Source organism: Macrotis lagotis, chromosome 1 (assembly GCF_037893015.1).
Source record: "Macrotis lagotis isolate mMagLag1 chromosome 1, bilby.v1.9.chrom.fasta, whole genome shotgun sequence".
Classification (NCBI taxonomy): Eukaryota; Metazoa; Chordata; class Mammalia; order Peramelemorphia; family Peramelidae; genus Macrotis; species Macrotis lagotis.
In genome coordinates this window covers 405,588,539-405,605,553 of record NC_133658.1, presented here as the reverse complement: position 1 = coordinate 405,605,553, position 17,015 = coordinate 405,588,539, and the positions used below count along the sequence as shown (strand labels likewise).

At 33.3% G+C, this 17,015-nt stretch overlaps 1 long non-coding RNA gene and 1 pseudogene across 1 annotated transcript in view; both read left to right on the top strand.

Moving 5' to 3' along the window:
- The window catches only part of LOC141518467 (uncharacterized), a 52,808-nt gene extending 37,252 nt beyond the window's left edge, over positions 1–15,556 (top strand). The window contains exon 3 of the long non-coding RNA XR_012477200.1: positions 13,580–15,556. This is a non-coding gene — a long non-coding RNA (uncharacterized LOC141518467). The remainder of the gene's footprint in view (positions 1–13,579) is intronic.
- LOC141518462 (cdc42-interacting protein 4 pseudogene) lies at positions 10,280–12,194 on the top strand (annotated as a pseudogene).
- Positions 15,557–17,015: the final 1,459 nt, after the last annotated feature.

Genomic DNA, 17,015 nt, shown 5'->3' with positions numbered 1-17,015 from the left:
CTATGTCTGTTTTCCATATCAGTTGTTTTTTCAACGAGATATTTCACATTTTCTTCTAATTTTTAATTGTTTTGGTTTTGAAGTATTGATTCCTGATTTCTGGCAAATTCATCAATCTCCCTGAATCTATTCTTTGTCTGAAGGATTTGTTCTCCTCAGAGAGTATTCTTATCTCTTTTTCCATCTGGCCAATTTTGCTTTTTAAAACATTCTTCTCTTCAATAGATTTTTGAACAGTTTTATCCATTTGACCTAAGCTGCTTTTTAGCATGCTATTTTCTTCACCATTTTTTTGGATTTCCTTGACTAGGCTGCTGACTTCATTTTCATGATTTTCCTGCATCTCTCTCATTTCTTTTCCCAGTTTTTCTTCTAACTCACTCATTTGATTTTCAAAGTCTTTTTTGAGCTCTGTCATAACCTGAGCCCAATTTCTAAAACAGAAACTAAATTATTTATAAATTATCTACTTGAACTAATAGGTGAATTAGGAGTTATGCTACATTCTTTCTATGACACCAATATGGAGTAGATATCTAAACCAGGAAGAGTCAAAACAAACAGACCAATTTTCCTAAGAAATATGTATACAAAAATTTAAATAAAATATTGCCAAATCAATCACAGTAAGTTATCACTAGGATGATACACTATGATCAGGTTGGATTTATAGGGAGAATGCAGCATTGGTTCTGCATTAGGGAATCCATCAACATAATTGACCAGATTGAAAATAAAACCAATAGAAATCTTATGATTATTGCAATTGTTGTTGAAAATGCAAAACATAATATTCATTACTATTAAAAGCATTAGAGCATAGGGATAAATAAGTAGTTTCTATCTAAAATCATTAGTGAGCATATTTGGATGGGGATAAGCTATACACTTTTTCAGTATGATCAAGGATCACAAAAGGATGGCCAAAACATCACTATTATTCAACATTGTATTAGAGAATCTTGCTTTAGTAATAAATGAAGAAAAATAAACTGTAGGCATTAGATTTGGTGAAGAAGCATTCACTCTTTGCAGATGATATGATGGTATACTTAAAGTATCCCAGGAAATCAACCGAAAAACTTTCTTGAAACAATTAGTAACTTGGAGGATATAAAATAAATGGACTCAAATCATCAACATTTCTATTTATTTCCAACAAAGTCCAACAGTAAGAACTAGAAAGAGAAATTCCATTTCTGTAGATAACATACAATATTTGGAATTCTACCCAGCAAGACAAACTAAGAAACTACATGAAAAAAATTAATAACACTTCACACCAATAAATTAAGAGCTCAATAACTGGTCAAATATCATTTACTCGTGTGTAGGCAAAGATAACATAATAAAATGACAATTCTACCTAAATTAAATTACTTGTCCAGTGTCATTACAATCAAACTAACAAAAATTACTTTGTAGAATTAGAAAAAATAGTAACAATATTCTGGAGGAACATAAGGATAAAAATGTTAAGGAATTAATTAAAAAGGTAAAGGAAGATGACTGAGCTATTGTAAACTTAGAATTATATTATAAAACAGCAGTCATCAAAAGATACTGTGGTTAAATGACTTTAGTAATCTACTATTCGATAAGAACTCATTCTTTAACAAAAAAATGCTAGGAAAACTGGAAAAGACTATATTACAAACTAGGCTTAGACCAACATCTTACACCCCACCCCTACATAGAAATAGTATATGTCAGTTCTATGGAAAGGGGAGGAGTTTATGATCATATAAGAAATACAGAACATTATAAACTGCAAAATGGAGAGTTTTGATTATATTTAATAATAAAGTTTTTACACAAATAAAACCAATGCAACCAAGATTAAAAGAAATGTTAATACATTGGGAAACAATTTTTTCACCTAAAATATAGAGAAAATTGAGTCAAATTTATCAAAATACTAGTCATTCTCTAGTTGATAATCAATGGATATGAATAGGCAGTTCTCTGATGAATAAATTAAATCTATCTAAAGTCATGTGGAAAACATTGTTCTAAATAGTTATTGAATAGAGAAATGCAAAGAACTTTGAATTATCATCTCACTCCTATCCAAGTGACCAATATGGCAAAAAAACTGAGACACTTCTTTATTGCCTACCAATTGTGAACTGATCCAACCATTCTGGAGAACAATCTGCAATTAAGTTCAAAGGGCAATTAAACTATATATTTGATACAGAAATATGAATACTAGGTCTGTATGTCAAAGAAATCAAAAGAAAGAGGAAATAATCCACATATACAACAATATTTATAGCAGCTCTTATTGTACTGGCAAAAAATTGGAAATTGAGGTGATGCCTATCAATTGGGAAATACTGAAGAAATTGTGGTATATGAATGTGATGCAATTCTTGTTCATTAAAGAAATCATGAATGGGTAGACTTCAGAAAGCCCTAGAGAGACTTCCATTAACTGATAATGAATGAAATGTGCAAAACCAGAAGATCATTTTACACATTAGCAATAGCATTATATGATGATCACATATGATGAACTTAGCTCACCTCATCAGTACAACAATCAAAAACAATTCTAAAAGACTTGTAATGAAAAATATCAGCTACATCCAGAAGAAGAAATATGGAATCTGAATGGAGACAAAAAATATACTATTTTCCATATCAAAAATGTTTTTCTTTACTATCTCTCATTATTTTTGTTCACTTTTGTTCTGATTTGTCTTTCACAATATGATTACTATGGAAAATTTTAACACAGTTATACTTGTATATCGTAGATTAGATTATTCTGTGTCAAGAGGAGTGGGGAGGAAGAAGAAGTGAGGTAGAAAACTATGCAAACCAAAACCCTACAAAAATTCAAACATCTTTGCATATATTCGATATAATAAATTTATTTGAATTTAAGAAAATGGAATATGCTGAAGTTTGGAGAATAGTTGATTCTTGTATGAAATTGAAGTTCTTTGATCCTTTGAAATATCATATTTCAGACCTCTTCATTTAATTTTGAATTTAAGAAGTTCTGCATAATCTTGATTATGAATTCCTTGTATTTAAATTGTCTTTTTTTTATGTTTGTAATCTTTTGTCCTGTAGCTGAGAATTCTTTAATTTGACTAGAATATTCCTTGGTGTTTTTATTTTTGGATCTCCTTATGAGGGTGATTATTGGATACTTACATGAACCATTTTATCTTCTTGTTCTTGGATATTAAGGTAGTTTTCTGCGATAATTTCCTACATTATATTGCCCAGGCTCTTTTTCTGATTGTGGTTTTCATGTGGAACTATAATTCATATATTATCTCTCCCAAATCTGTTTTCCATATAATCATTTTTCGAAAAGTTATTTTGTGTTTTCTTCTACTTTTTTATTCTTTCGGATTTGGTTGATGAGAGCATATTTTTTCATAGAATATTAATTTCCATTTGTCCAATTCTAGTTTTTAGAGTTTAATTTCCTTCAGTTAATTTATTTTTCTTCTTTCCAATTGGCTAATTGTACTTTTACATGTGTTGTTTTCATTTACCATTGGTTACTGCAATTTTCTAGTTGGTCAGTTTTACTTTCCTTTAAAATGTTTATTTTAGGGGCAGCTAGGTGGTGTAGTGGTTAAAGCACCGGCCTTAGAGTCAGGAATAACTGGGTTCAAATCTGGTCTCAGACACTTAATAATTACCTAGCTGTGTGGCCTTGGGCAAGTCACTTAACCCCATTTGCCTTGCAAAAACCTAAAATAAATAAATAAACAAACAAACAAATAAATAAATAGATAAATAAATAAAATGTTTATTTTATTTTTATTTATTTGAATGCAGAGTTAGTTTTTAACCTTTATTTATTTGCATATTTATGAGTTTCACATTTTTTTACCACCCTCCTTTTCCTCCTCCCTCCCCATGGCAGAGATATGAAAAAAAGTTTTGCATGCATAATCAGATTTAAAATATTTGCATATTAGTCATGTTGTAAACAAAGGGAAGGAAAAGAATACATGAGAAAAAAAGAAAAGCATAAAATAAATTTTTAAAATGAACATAGTATGTTTTGTCTGATTTCAAACTCCGTAGATTTGTTTTGTGTTTTTGTCCTTGGTGTTTTTTTTTGTTCTGGATGTGCATGCAATTTTCCATAAAGAGTAAATTTTACTTTTAAAATTATTGATTTTACAGTCAATTTTTCTAATTCTACCACATAACTCTCATTTCTTTCCTCCATTTTTCCTTCCTCTTTTTTTATTTTCAAAATAATTTTTGAGATCTTCCAAGAAGTCTTTTTGTATTCAGACCAATTTATTTATAAGTTTCTTTAAGGCTTTATATGAAGGCATTTTGCCACAGCTTTCCCCTTCTGAGATGGCATTGTTATCATTCCTATCAGAATAATAGTTGTCAGTGCTTAGTGTTTTCTTTCTTTAATTTTGTTTTTTTGCTAATTTTGACAGTTGAACATTTTTTTCCTAAGTTTTTGCTTTTGGTGCTGAGAGCCAGGGGTCTATGTTTTGTTCCCTGTGCTAGAGTGGCCCAACACTGAGCCAGTGATTTGGATCTTGAATCTTACTCTCTGAGCTGTGATGTGGACCCTCACTATTGATTTGCTGAGCTGAGACCTGAGCTACACTAGAAGTTGAGCTAGTCAGGAACTAAACAACCCTTAGCTGTTATGTGGCTTAAAGTCTCTTGCTGGCTTTCCAACTTTCCTGCCTGCATTGGGCTGCCTCTCCCTTTTAACCAACTAAGACAGACCTTTGTCTGAAGTTCTTTTGATTTCTCTCATCACATTCAACTTAGATCAATGCCTACCATAGAAACAATGTAAAGACTAGCAGACTGCCTTCTATGGAGGATAGGGGGAGGGAAGCAAGTTAGGGCAAAAATTGTAAAATTCAAAGTAAATAAAATTTTTCTAAAAAAGAAAGAAAAGATACTTCACTGAAAATTTGTTTCAATGTGATTTTGGTGGGGGGAGTTATATGGCTTTAGAATTTGTTTAGAGACTTCATTCAAAGTTGTTTTCAGGGGCAGCTAGGTGGCATAGTGGATAAAGCACTGGCCTTGGAGTCAGGAGTACCTGGGTGCAAATTCAGTCTCAGACACTTAATAATGACCTAACTGTGTGGCCTTGGGCAAGCCACTTAACCCCATTTGCCTTGCAAAAACAAAAAAAAAGGAAAGTTGTTTTCAGAAAAGCTCAATTATTTTCTGAGTTCCACACCATCACTTTTCCTCTACCAGAAAGTTCCAAAAATGTGTTTATTGTAAACAACATAGTGTAGGATTCAGGTTTTTAATCCACTTTTCTATCTACTTCTGTTTTATGGGAGACTTCATCTCTTTCATATTTACAGTTTAATTACTAACTCTATATTTCCCCTCTTCCTGTTTTCCCTTCATTTATACTTCTCTCATCTATACTTCTCTCATCGTTCATCCCATTTCTTCTCACCAGTTATGTTGCTTCTGATCATTACCTCCCTCAATCTCCATTCCCTTCTATTAGAAGCCTGGCTTTTTGTTTCCCCTTTCCCTTCCTAATTCTCCTTCAATTACTGTTCCTTCCTTTTCCCTTTTGCCTCCTACTTTCCTCTAGGATAAGATAATTTCCAGTAGCCAAATGTCTTTGTGTTTGTGTGTGTGTGTGTGTGTGTGTGTGTGTGTGTGTTTGTGTGTGTGTGTGTGTTTGCTATTCCCTCTTTGAGACAATTCTAATTAAAGCAATATTAAAGTAGTGTTCATTCCTTCCTTCCTTTGTACCTCTTCATGTGATGTAATTTACTCTAGTTTGCCTCCTTCATTTTGTCTTCTCCCATTGCAATCCTTTTTTATGCCTTATTTGTCTAAGAATATTCCCTCTGTCTTAATAGAGACAAAATTCTCAAGAGTTAAAGGTATCATCATCCCATGTAAGAATGCAAACAGTTTAATCTTATTGTATAACATGGTTTTATTTTTTTCTCTTTATCTTTTTATGCATCTCTTGAACCTTGTATATAAAGATCAAATTTTCTGTTCAACTCTGTTCATTTTATTAGGAAAGTCTGAACATTTACTACTTCATTGAATGTCCATCTTTTCCCTCTGAAAAATTATGCTCAATTATGTGGGTAGGTTAATTTTTGTTTATATTTCAAGCTTCTTCTTGAATGATCTCTCCAGTTTCTATTTTCCAGGTAATTAAAAAACATTTCCAAACTTTTATTACCTTTGATGCAAAAATGTATCATACTGACATTAATAAGCATTCCACATATGCAAGTATAAAAGAAAAAACAAAATTATTTATTCACTGGTTTAATTTTTAAAAAACCTAATTTTGAAGAGTTTCAAGTTACATTTTATTCATAATTGACCTATTGTGGGAATATTATTTACCCAATATAGAATCAGTCTAAAAATTTGCATTATTCAAATGCAAACATTTTGCTTAGAATCTCTAAGACATTCTTTGGGGGGGTAGGTCAATGTGATTAAGTGATTTGCCCAAGGTCACACAAATAAGTAATCATTAAGTGTCTGAGGGCAGATTTGAAGTCAAGTCTTCCTGACTCCCCTGCCAGTGCTCTATCTACTGTGCCACCTAAACATTCCTAAGAAATATTATTAATATATCTTTGCTGTTCACAGAATAAGTCTTAAATCTGTTTTTGCAAGAGCAATTGTATATAAAAGATACTATATGTGCTCAAAGTCTAGAACCCTATCAAAGCAATTTTTTAAAGAATTTGAAATGATTTCACGTTTCTTCCCCATAATCCAAATTTATAACACAAATGTCAGATTTTTCTGTTTTCTTTTTCTTCTATTTTTTAATTTTTAAAAATTTTGTTTGATTCCTGATATCTTTACAGTCATTAGCTTGCCCAAATTTAAGGGATTTTTTTCACTTATATCATATATCATATATATATATATATATATATATATATATATATATATATATACTCACACATATACATCATGCACACATAGACACACACATATATATGTATGCATATATATATATATATGTATACATATATATACATACATATATATATATACATACATATATATATATATATATATATATATATATATATATATATATATATATATAAAATTTTCCATTTGACCAATTCTACTTTTATGGGAATCATTTTCTTCAGTGGAGATTTATTTTCATTTGTCCTATAATAATTAAAGTTTTCTTCAGTCAGTTTTTGTGCTTTTTTCCAACACAGTCCAGAAAGTCAAGAAAGAACTACTATAAATATTTTTATACATGTGGATCTTTTCCCCCTTGTTTTGATTTCTTTGATTTACAGACCTAGTATTAGTATTGCTGAATCAAAGGATATGCATCAGATCGTGATTCCACCAATAGTGCATTAGTTTTTGAGTTTTCCCACATCCCTTCCAACATTTCTCATTCTACCTTTTTCTCACATTAGCCAATCTGAAAGATATGAAATGAGACTTCAGAATTATTATAATCAACATTTCTTTAATCAGTAAGGGTTTAGGGTTTTTCCTTATTACTATAGAAAAATTTAATTTCTTCATCCGAGAACTTCCTGTTCTTATCCTTTGGTCAATTTTCAATCAGGTAATGACATGTATTATTATACATTTAACTTAATTTTCAATGTATTTTATAAATGAGGCCTTTATCAGAAATATTAGCTGTAAAAATTATTTCCCAACTTTCTATACTCCATCTAATCTTGATTGCATTGTTTTTGTTTGTGCAAAAACTTTTTCAGTTTAATATAATCAAAATTATACATTTTTCATTTTGTGATGTTTTCTATCCAATTTTTTGTAATAAGCTCCTTTTGTTTCCATAGATGTGGCAAATACACTATTACTTGTTCTACTATTGGGCTATATATCTTTATATCTAAATTCTAAATTCTGTTTCAAGTATCTAGGTATAATGTGTGAGATATTCATTATACCAATTTCTTCTATCATATTTTTGAGTTTTTCCCAATAGTTTTTATCAGTAATGAATTCTTATTCCAGGAATTAGAATTTGGCTTTATCAAACAGTAGATTACTGTAGTGATTTACCATAGTTTCTTTAGTATCTAATCTTTTCTACTAGTCCACTTCTCTATTACTTAGTCGATATTAGGTACTTTTAATGACTGCCAATTGATAATATTGTTTTAGATGTTTTCACATCCCCATTTAACCTCCTTCTGTTGCAGTTTTTCCATTAATTCCCTTGATATTCTTGACCTTTTGCTCCTTTAGATGAATTGCGTTATCATTTGTTCTAGCTCTTTAATTTTTGGTAGTCTGATTGGCAGGGAACTGCAAAATAAATGAATTTAGGTACAATTATCATTTTAATTATGTACACACACACACACACACACACATATATGTATATATACACATATAGTATATCTTATCAATATTTAAAATATACTATATAATATATATGTTAGATTGACCTATCCATGAACAGCTGATACTTTCCCAGTTGTTTAGATCTGACTAAATTTGTTTGAAAAGAGATTTGTAATTGTTCCTATATTTTCTGGTTTTAAATCAGGAGATAGATTCTCAATTATGTTATATTGTCTACAGCTGCTTAAAATGGACTTTCTAGTGCTTCGTTGGCTATATATATATATATATGTATATATATATATATATATATATATATATATATATATATATATATATACATATATATATATGTATGTATATATGTACATATATATATATTTCTAATGATTTTTGTGGGGTATTTTATATCCTGTAACTTTACTAAAGTTGTTAATTGTTTCAAGTTGTATCTTTAGTTAAGAGCCTTCCTTTAACTTTCCCAAACTTATTTACACTGAACCATACTGCCTTTATACCCAAGTGAGATAGACCTCTCCTGAAGTCCCTCCAAGATATTTCAAGGTGGAAAATTGGTATACTCTTTTTGTGGATGCTATTGCTCCAGAATCTATTAAGAGACTTGATTAACATTGTTTTCTTAAAAGAACTGGGAATAGCTCAGGCAAGTTCCCCACTTTTCTCTCCCATTTTGGCCCCACCCTCCCTCATTTGCATTTTGATCTTCCCTATTGCCACAGTGGATTTTTATGGTTAGAGCTCTTTTTTTGGCTTATTTTGCTCACTTTTTAAAGTGCTTCTGGTGCACAATAGGCATTTTGCCAAACTATTTGTATTGGAGTTCAGGGAACTGATCCCTGAGTTTTCATACTGGGGAATCAAGTGCTGGTGACTTCTTCAATTATCTGGGTTGTCCTGACCTAATTGTGTTTATTGTGCCAGATTCTAGGACTGGTAATTTTCCTTTTGTGCTGGAGTTGGAGGCCTCTCAGTGGCCTCTTGTACCACTGACCTGCTGAATCAAAACCAAGTAATCTTTTTTACTGATCTATACTTTATCTAAGAGCCTTCCTAAGGCTCACCTTACCTCACACCCCACTTACTCTGGACTATACTCCCCTTTTACCCAAATGAGACAGACTTTTACTCAAATCCTTCTAAGATTATTTAAGCTGAAAAATTATTTCACTCCCATCTTTTTGTGAATTCTGCCACTACAGAGACTTAATTTAAAGTTGTTTCTAAGGGAAACTGGAAAACTCAGACATCTTTCTGGCTTCTCTCCACCACTTTGACCCTGCTTAATAGATTATTGATAAAATAGACATCAGAAGCAGAAAGACAAGCACAGAGTTAAAAGAAAGGACTGGAGCAGGAGCTATTGAACATGAAGCTAAATAAAAGAAAATGCTGAGGTAGTTGTCCTCATCTCAGACAAAACAAAAGCAAAAATAGACCTTTATTAAGTGAGATAACCAGGAAAAACAAGGAAAAATATGTCATGGGCTATGAAGGAATATCAAAAAAATTCCAGCTAGTTTCTCTGATAGAGTCCTCATTTCTCAGATATAGAGAGATGTGAGTAAATTTATACCAATAAAAACATTCTTCAAATATTAATTGTTCAGATTTTAGAAAATAGAAATTAAATTAAAATGTCTTATTTCCCACCTAACACAAATGCAGGAGAGAAAAAAGTAAAAAAGGGTACATTAATAATCTGTTGGTGGAGTTGTTACCTCCTCCAAGCATTCTGGAGAGTAATTTGGAACTATGTCCAATGGTCTATTACATTGGACAAACCTTTTAACTAACAATTTTACTATCAGTTCTGTATCCTAAAAAGAACAAGGAAAAATGAAAAAGATTTATATGTACAAATATGTTTATAACAATTTTTTTGTGGAGGCCCTGAATTGAAATCAAGGAGATTCTTATCAATTGGAGAATTGCTGATCACATTGCAGTATTTGATTTTTATAAAGTGATATGCTATAAAATGATAAGAAAGATGATTTTAGAAAACACAAGGAAAGTGGCAGTGTCTCGGAGCTTGTTGGATGGGGGAGCAGCATGGATTGGGGCATGGAACTGTTGGACCAATGGGGCCTGCACCTCCTAGACAAATACATGAAATTTGTGAAGGAGCAAACAGAAGTAGAACAAGTCAAGAAGCCAAGGAGCCTAGAGAAAAAATACCTGCCCAAGAGATTGACAAAGGATGACCCAGAGTCCAAGTTCAGTCAAAGCTGTCCTTCATGCAAGTTTTACAAAATCTCAATGACTTTTCTGGCTAGTGAGAGCTGCTGGCTAAGAACCTGACTATGCAGGTGTGGTTGGCCAAGTATTCACAGGACATCAAGCAAGAGCAGAAGATACATTTTCAGGAGGGCAGTCAGGCCCAGCAGCAGCTGGAAAATGTACTCACGCAGCTGGAGAATAGCAAAAGGAAGTTTGAATGAGACTGTCAGGAGGCAGAGAAGGCAGCTCAGATGCCCAAGTGGCTGGATCAGGATATCATTGCCACCAAGGCTGATGTGGAGAAGGCAAAGCAGCAAGCCCATGTGTGAGGCCGTATGGCCCAGGAGAGCAAGGACAAAGGTCCTGCCTAGCTGCAGCTTTTCAACCATGACCAAGCCCACTTCTACTTTACTGAGATGACTCAGATCTTTGATAAGCTACAGGACTCTGTCAGAGACCAAGCTCTAGGTTATGGCTATCATTGGGAAATGCCTGGAAGGTATGAAAGTGGCTGCTGCTGCTGCTGCTGCTGCTGCTGCTGCTGCTGCTGCTGCTGCTTTGGACGCTAAGAATAATTCCCAGGTGCTCATCAGCCTGCATAAATCTGACTTCACTGGGTCTGGGGATGTAGAGTTTGAGGACTTCAGCCAAACCATGACGTGTGCCCCATCAGACACCAGCCTGGGAATACTCCTAATGAGTGCCCTGGCCCATGAGGCCCAGTCAGGAATTGCCCCAATTGCTGGCCCTTTGAAAAGAAGAATAAGACAGTGGTCATTGAGGATTTCAGTCACCTACCCCTGAACATGGAAGAAAACAGTTGAAACAACAGCTGGAAGAATGAGATGTTTATGAGAAAATGCAACAGATGAGTGATCCTGCCAGGCTGGAGCCCCACATCTCAGAAGTTCCAGGCAGTATAGAGAGGCTGAAGCTGGAGATCCAGAAATATGAGACATGTCTCATTGAGACTAAGAAAAGAGTTCTGGGTAACTTCAGTGACAGCCTGGGAAGGCATGGTTGTCCCTGAGAACCACCCACTTGGGCTCTCCCAGATACAAACAACTGTGCTTCTGACCAGGAGAGCCCAGAGCCCCCCCCCCCCCCCCCACATCAGATGAGGGAATGGATAGCTCCATCTACACAAGAGTTTGAAGAAGACATTGAAGAGGAGCCAGCCTTCCCCATTAGTCACTGCTTTGCTTTCTATCAGTTTGAAGGGTCCACTGAGCCTACCATCTCCATGGATGAAGGCGAGGATCTGTGCCTAATGGAGGAGAATAAAGGCAGACAAGGGTCTGATGGAAACAGAAGGGTGAAGGTTATTTGACTATCTCCTACCTTCAAATCACACCTAGTTGAATCCCTTTGCCATCCCCCAAGGTGGGTAGATCCCTGACAAGGTGTCTGTCCTACCCCCTGATCTTTGCCTAGGGCCTACTGTTGCTGCTTTAGGACCCCGCCCAGGGGCTGGGCCTGGCTGCCCCTCACTCCACACCATATAATGCACTTTATTCCCCACATGCTCCTCAATGGAGAGTTCCAGCTGGGGCTTGTGTAACCCCTGCTCCAGACCCAGACCACTGTGCCTCTACACTGGATGTAAATAGTTGTACAAGTGCAGTTTTTTTTTATTTATCAACCAAACAGAAACTTGTATAAATGGACTGTGAAAAAAGAAAAAAAATAAAGAAAACAGAAGGAAAATCAAAATCAAATGCTATAAAGGGAAGACATTGATCACTAAAAGAAATGTTGTGATGATGATTAACTTTGAGAAATTTTGCTGCTTGGACCAATATCATGAGCCAAGGTGATTTCAGAGAACTTGATGAAAAAATGCTATTTACCACCAGAGAGAATTAATGAACTGTGAGTGTAAATTATAGTCCAAATTTTCACTTTACTTTTATTGATTTTATTAATTATATGGCTAATATGGAAATATGTTTTCCATGATTTAAAAAAGTTTATCTACTATGCAAATGGAAATATATGTAAGAGAGGTTGAGAGTTAAGATTGAAAATCATCAGGTGGCACAGTGGATACAGCACCGGCCCTGGAGTCAGGAGTACCTGGGTTCAAATCCAGTCTCAGCCACTTAATAATTACCTAGTTCTGTGGCCTTGGGCAAGCCACTTAACCCCATTTGCTTTGAACAAAAAGTATAAAATATTTTTAGAAAATCATCAGAGAGTTTGCAGCAGTATAAGTAGGTCTGAGAATATTCAGTATTGGGATGTCAATTAAATTCATGTTAGTTGAAGAGATCAAGTGAAGTATTCTAGAGGACAAAGAAAGTTTGGTCTCAGGACAGAACTTTAAGGGCCACTTATGAATAGATAGCATGATCTAGAAGCAGATTCAAAAAAGGACAAAAGGAAAAAGTCTGATAAGTAGGAGAAGCAAGAGAAAATGGTATCCCAATAAACTAGAAGAGAAAAGAGGATCAAGCATGATCATTACTGAACTCCTTAGGATTTCAGAGCTCTCCATTTTTGCTGAAATGGAACTACTAGTTAGAGTGTGATCTTGAGAACTGAGGCTTTCTGAATTTTTCTGTCTCTAGCATTTTGCTCAGTGTTTGGTACATAGTAAATACTAGATTCTTTTTCATCCATTCATATAGAACTTAGAGGTTTTCAAAGCATCATGTATAAAAAAACTCATTAGTTTTAATCTTAAAAGCAGGTTTTTAAGTCAGATAGTATTATTATCCCAAGTTTTGCAGGTGAGGAATTGGAGAAAAGTTAAATGACTTGTCCAGCAAAACATAGCATTTGAAATTTCATTCAGACCAGGCCTTCCTGTTTCAAGTTTCTCTCCTTCTCTATTCTTCTTTTCTGGTTATCTATTCAGTTCTACCCCTTCCTCCAATTCCCCTAATTTCTTATTAATATAATTTCTTTTGATATATTGGCCAATAAGCAAAATTACAAAATTTTAAAATTGTAACTGATAGTACACAAGACTTGTTATTCATAGTTTTTTTTTTGTTTGTTTTTTTTTTAGTATGGGGAAGTGTTCGAGACCAGGAAAGACTGGCTCTCTACTGATATACTTGTCTGCATGTGGAGAAGCAATTATTTGATATCCAACTTAAATCACATTTCAAGTCAATAGAAAGATAAAGAAGAGCAAAGGAAGACATTGCGTACAAGCACTCAGCAACATCTTTGAGAGAACATTGTGCATATGTGGATGGATGTTCCTTCCCTTGATCCATACACAACTTCCTTAGGGTACTGTGAAGTTATGCTCAAAATGATGTTTCTGTGGATGATGAGTAAGAAACAGTACCATGCAGGAACAGCAAATAAGGACTCTAAGCTTTTAGAGTCATCAAAAGTTCCATATACTTTAGGACTGTCAGACATTCTTTGGGTGAGTCTGATGGGAAATTGGAGTATAGTGAAGGAATGTGACAGCATTTACATATGAGATACTGCTGCAGAAAGGGAACATATAACACTGAAAGATGTTTTGTATATCAGCCGTGCTGCTTAAGAGTAGAAGAATGCATTTCATTTTATTGAAATGGGTTTCATTTTTTTCTTAATGATTGCATAGATTCTAACTTTAACATCAATTGTGTATCTAAAAAACCATAAAAATTGCTATGGAGAAAAGCAATTTTCTCTATTACCTCTGGTAAGGTTATTATAAACCAAAGAAGTGTAACCAGTTGTAGCTACTTAGAACTATTCACAGCTTGAGCCTGGAATTCCCTGAGGCTGTTCCTGTTAACTCTGTTAGTAAGGGAAACAGTCTTTTGAAATCTACCCCATCATGTGTCCTTTAGCTTTTCTTGAATCCCATAGTCCATAGTTTATATAGTACAACTCTGACCAAGTATTTAGGAAATCTATTTGTGCTTCATTAATGAGGGAAAGAAAACAAGTGATTACTTTGAATGATAGTAGAGAAACTTGCCTAGTACTCCTATGACTGATGGTAAGTCAATGGTGTCATATTTGTGGGGGAAGAAAAAATGATTAGCCAGGGAGTTAAAAGTCCCAAATTGAATGTTTTCTTACCTTTTGGAGATTTGAATCTCTAGAAGAAAAGAATGACACTCAGCATAAGGATATTCCCAATTTAATAATGAACAATGAAAAAATGCAAATAGAAGTGATTTATTATTTATTTATTTTAGATATGCATAAAGGATATGTGTTTTGAGGAGCGATGGTAAAGCAAAGTAACATTATAAAAGAACTGAGGACAGCCTCCACACAATTCCTGTAAGATAAGCGACACTTTCCTCTAGAGTTTAACACTTAATTTAATGGGACTCTCTATTCCTTTGCCGTGATCTGAGTTTTATTCTTCCCAGATCTTCTTTAGGAGGGAAGATTCTACTTCTCCCCTATTGTGATGTTTGTGAAATCTATGAATTTGTTTTGAGTTTTGTAATCATTGGTTAAAATTTTTAATGTTACAGATTTTTAAAAAATCATTAATTAGTTAATTGATCTTTCTAGTTATATACAAACAATTTTAAGCAATCATTTTTGGTAAGGTATTGGGGTTCATATTTTTCTCCTCTATCTCTCCCTTCCCACTCCTTTGCCCCATCAAAGAGATATACATGAACTACTTTATTAAATATATTTCGATATTAATCATGTTGTGAAAGAAGAATCATGTCAAAAAGGGAACAAAAAAAGAAGAGAGGGGAAAAAATCCATAAAACATAAACCAAGTTTAAAAATTGAAAGTAGTAAACTTTTTCTGCATTCAGACTCTATAGTTCCTTCTCTGGATGTGGATTATATTATCCATCATTAGTCCTTTAGAATTGGCTTTGATTAGTTTTCTACTGAAATGAGTAAATTCATCATGGTTGAGCATCAGAAAATGACACTATTATGGATACAATGGTCTTCTGGTTCTTTTTACTTGACTCAAGATCAGTTCATGCATGTCTTTCCAGACTTTTCTGAAGGCTTGCCATTTCTTATAGAACATACCCTTTGAGTATTTATCCTTTGGAGAATGATATGTATTCTTATACATTTAACTCAGTTCTCTGTATATTTTTGAAATGTATCTTTTAATAGAAACACTCTTTGTAAAAATTATTTCCCAACTTACTTCATTCCTTTTAATCTTGATTACATTGGTTTTATTTTTGCAAAATGTTTTTAATTTAGTATAAGCAATATTTTCCAATTTGTATTACATATTATTCTCTATCTTTCCTTTGGTCATAAACTCCTCCCCCTTCCATAGATCTTACAGGCAAACTATTCCTTGTTCTCCAAACTGACTTGTGGTATAAGATTTTATGTCTGTATTCTATATCAATTTCAATCTTATCATCATTTAGGGAGCAGGATGTTCTATACCTAGTTTCTGTCATTCTCTTCAGCTTTCCTAACAGTTTTATTTTTTTTTTTGTGAAAGAATGAGTGCTTATCCCAGAAGTTGGAGTATTTGGGCTTATCAGTAATAGATTATTATAATAATTTACTACTGATTTTTTGTATCTAATCTATTGTACTGCTCTACCATTCTACTTTTAGCAAGTACCAAAATGTTTTGATAAGAGCTTCTTTAGAATATAATTTTAGATCTAGTATGGCTATGCTACCATCCTATGCATTTCCCCCATAATTTTCCTAGATATTACTGATCTTTTCTCCTTCATTTTCAATTTTTCTAGCTTAATAAAGTATTTTTCTCTTAGTTTGATTGGAATGGCACTGAATAATTAATTTAATTTAGGTAGAATTATCATAATTTTATATTAATGTGACCTACCCATGAGCAAATGGCATTTGTCCAATTATTTAGAGCAAATTTATTGGTAAGAAAAGTGTTTTGTGATAGTTTTCACATAGTTTCTGAGTCTGAAATATTTTATATTTTCTACAGTTCCTTTAAATGAAACTTCTTTTTTTCCCCCTCTTGCTGCTATGCATTGGTAGTAATATAGTGAAATGTTGATGATTGGAATGGTTCTATTTTATATCCTGCAACATTTTGAAAATTGTTAATTATTTCAAGAAGTTTTAACTTGATTTTCTAGGATTCTCTCAGTATACCATCATAACACCTGCAAAGAGTGATAGTTTTTTCCCTCATTGCTTATTCTCATTTCTTCAAATTTTCTTTTTCTCTCATTGCTCTGTATCTCTCATACAATATTGAATAATAGTGGTGATAATGGTCATCCTTGTTTCATTCCTAATCTTGATTTCCTTGATTTGATGATGGATAAGAGAGATGCTCCTTTTTTTCTTGTTGGGTTTTTAATTTTTTATAATTTATTTATTTGATCTACCATATGCAAAGATATTCAACAATTAATTTTTGTACTGTTTTGAGTTTCACATGTTTTCCCTTCCTTCCTTTTCCCTACCCTGTCTACTGACAGAGAGCAATCTAATATAGTTTATAGATTTATAATTGTGTTAAACATAATTCCATGTTGATCATGTGA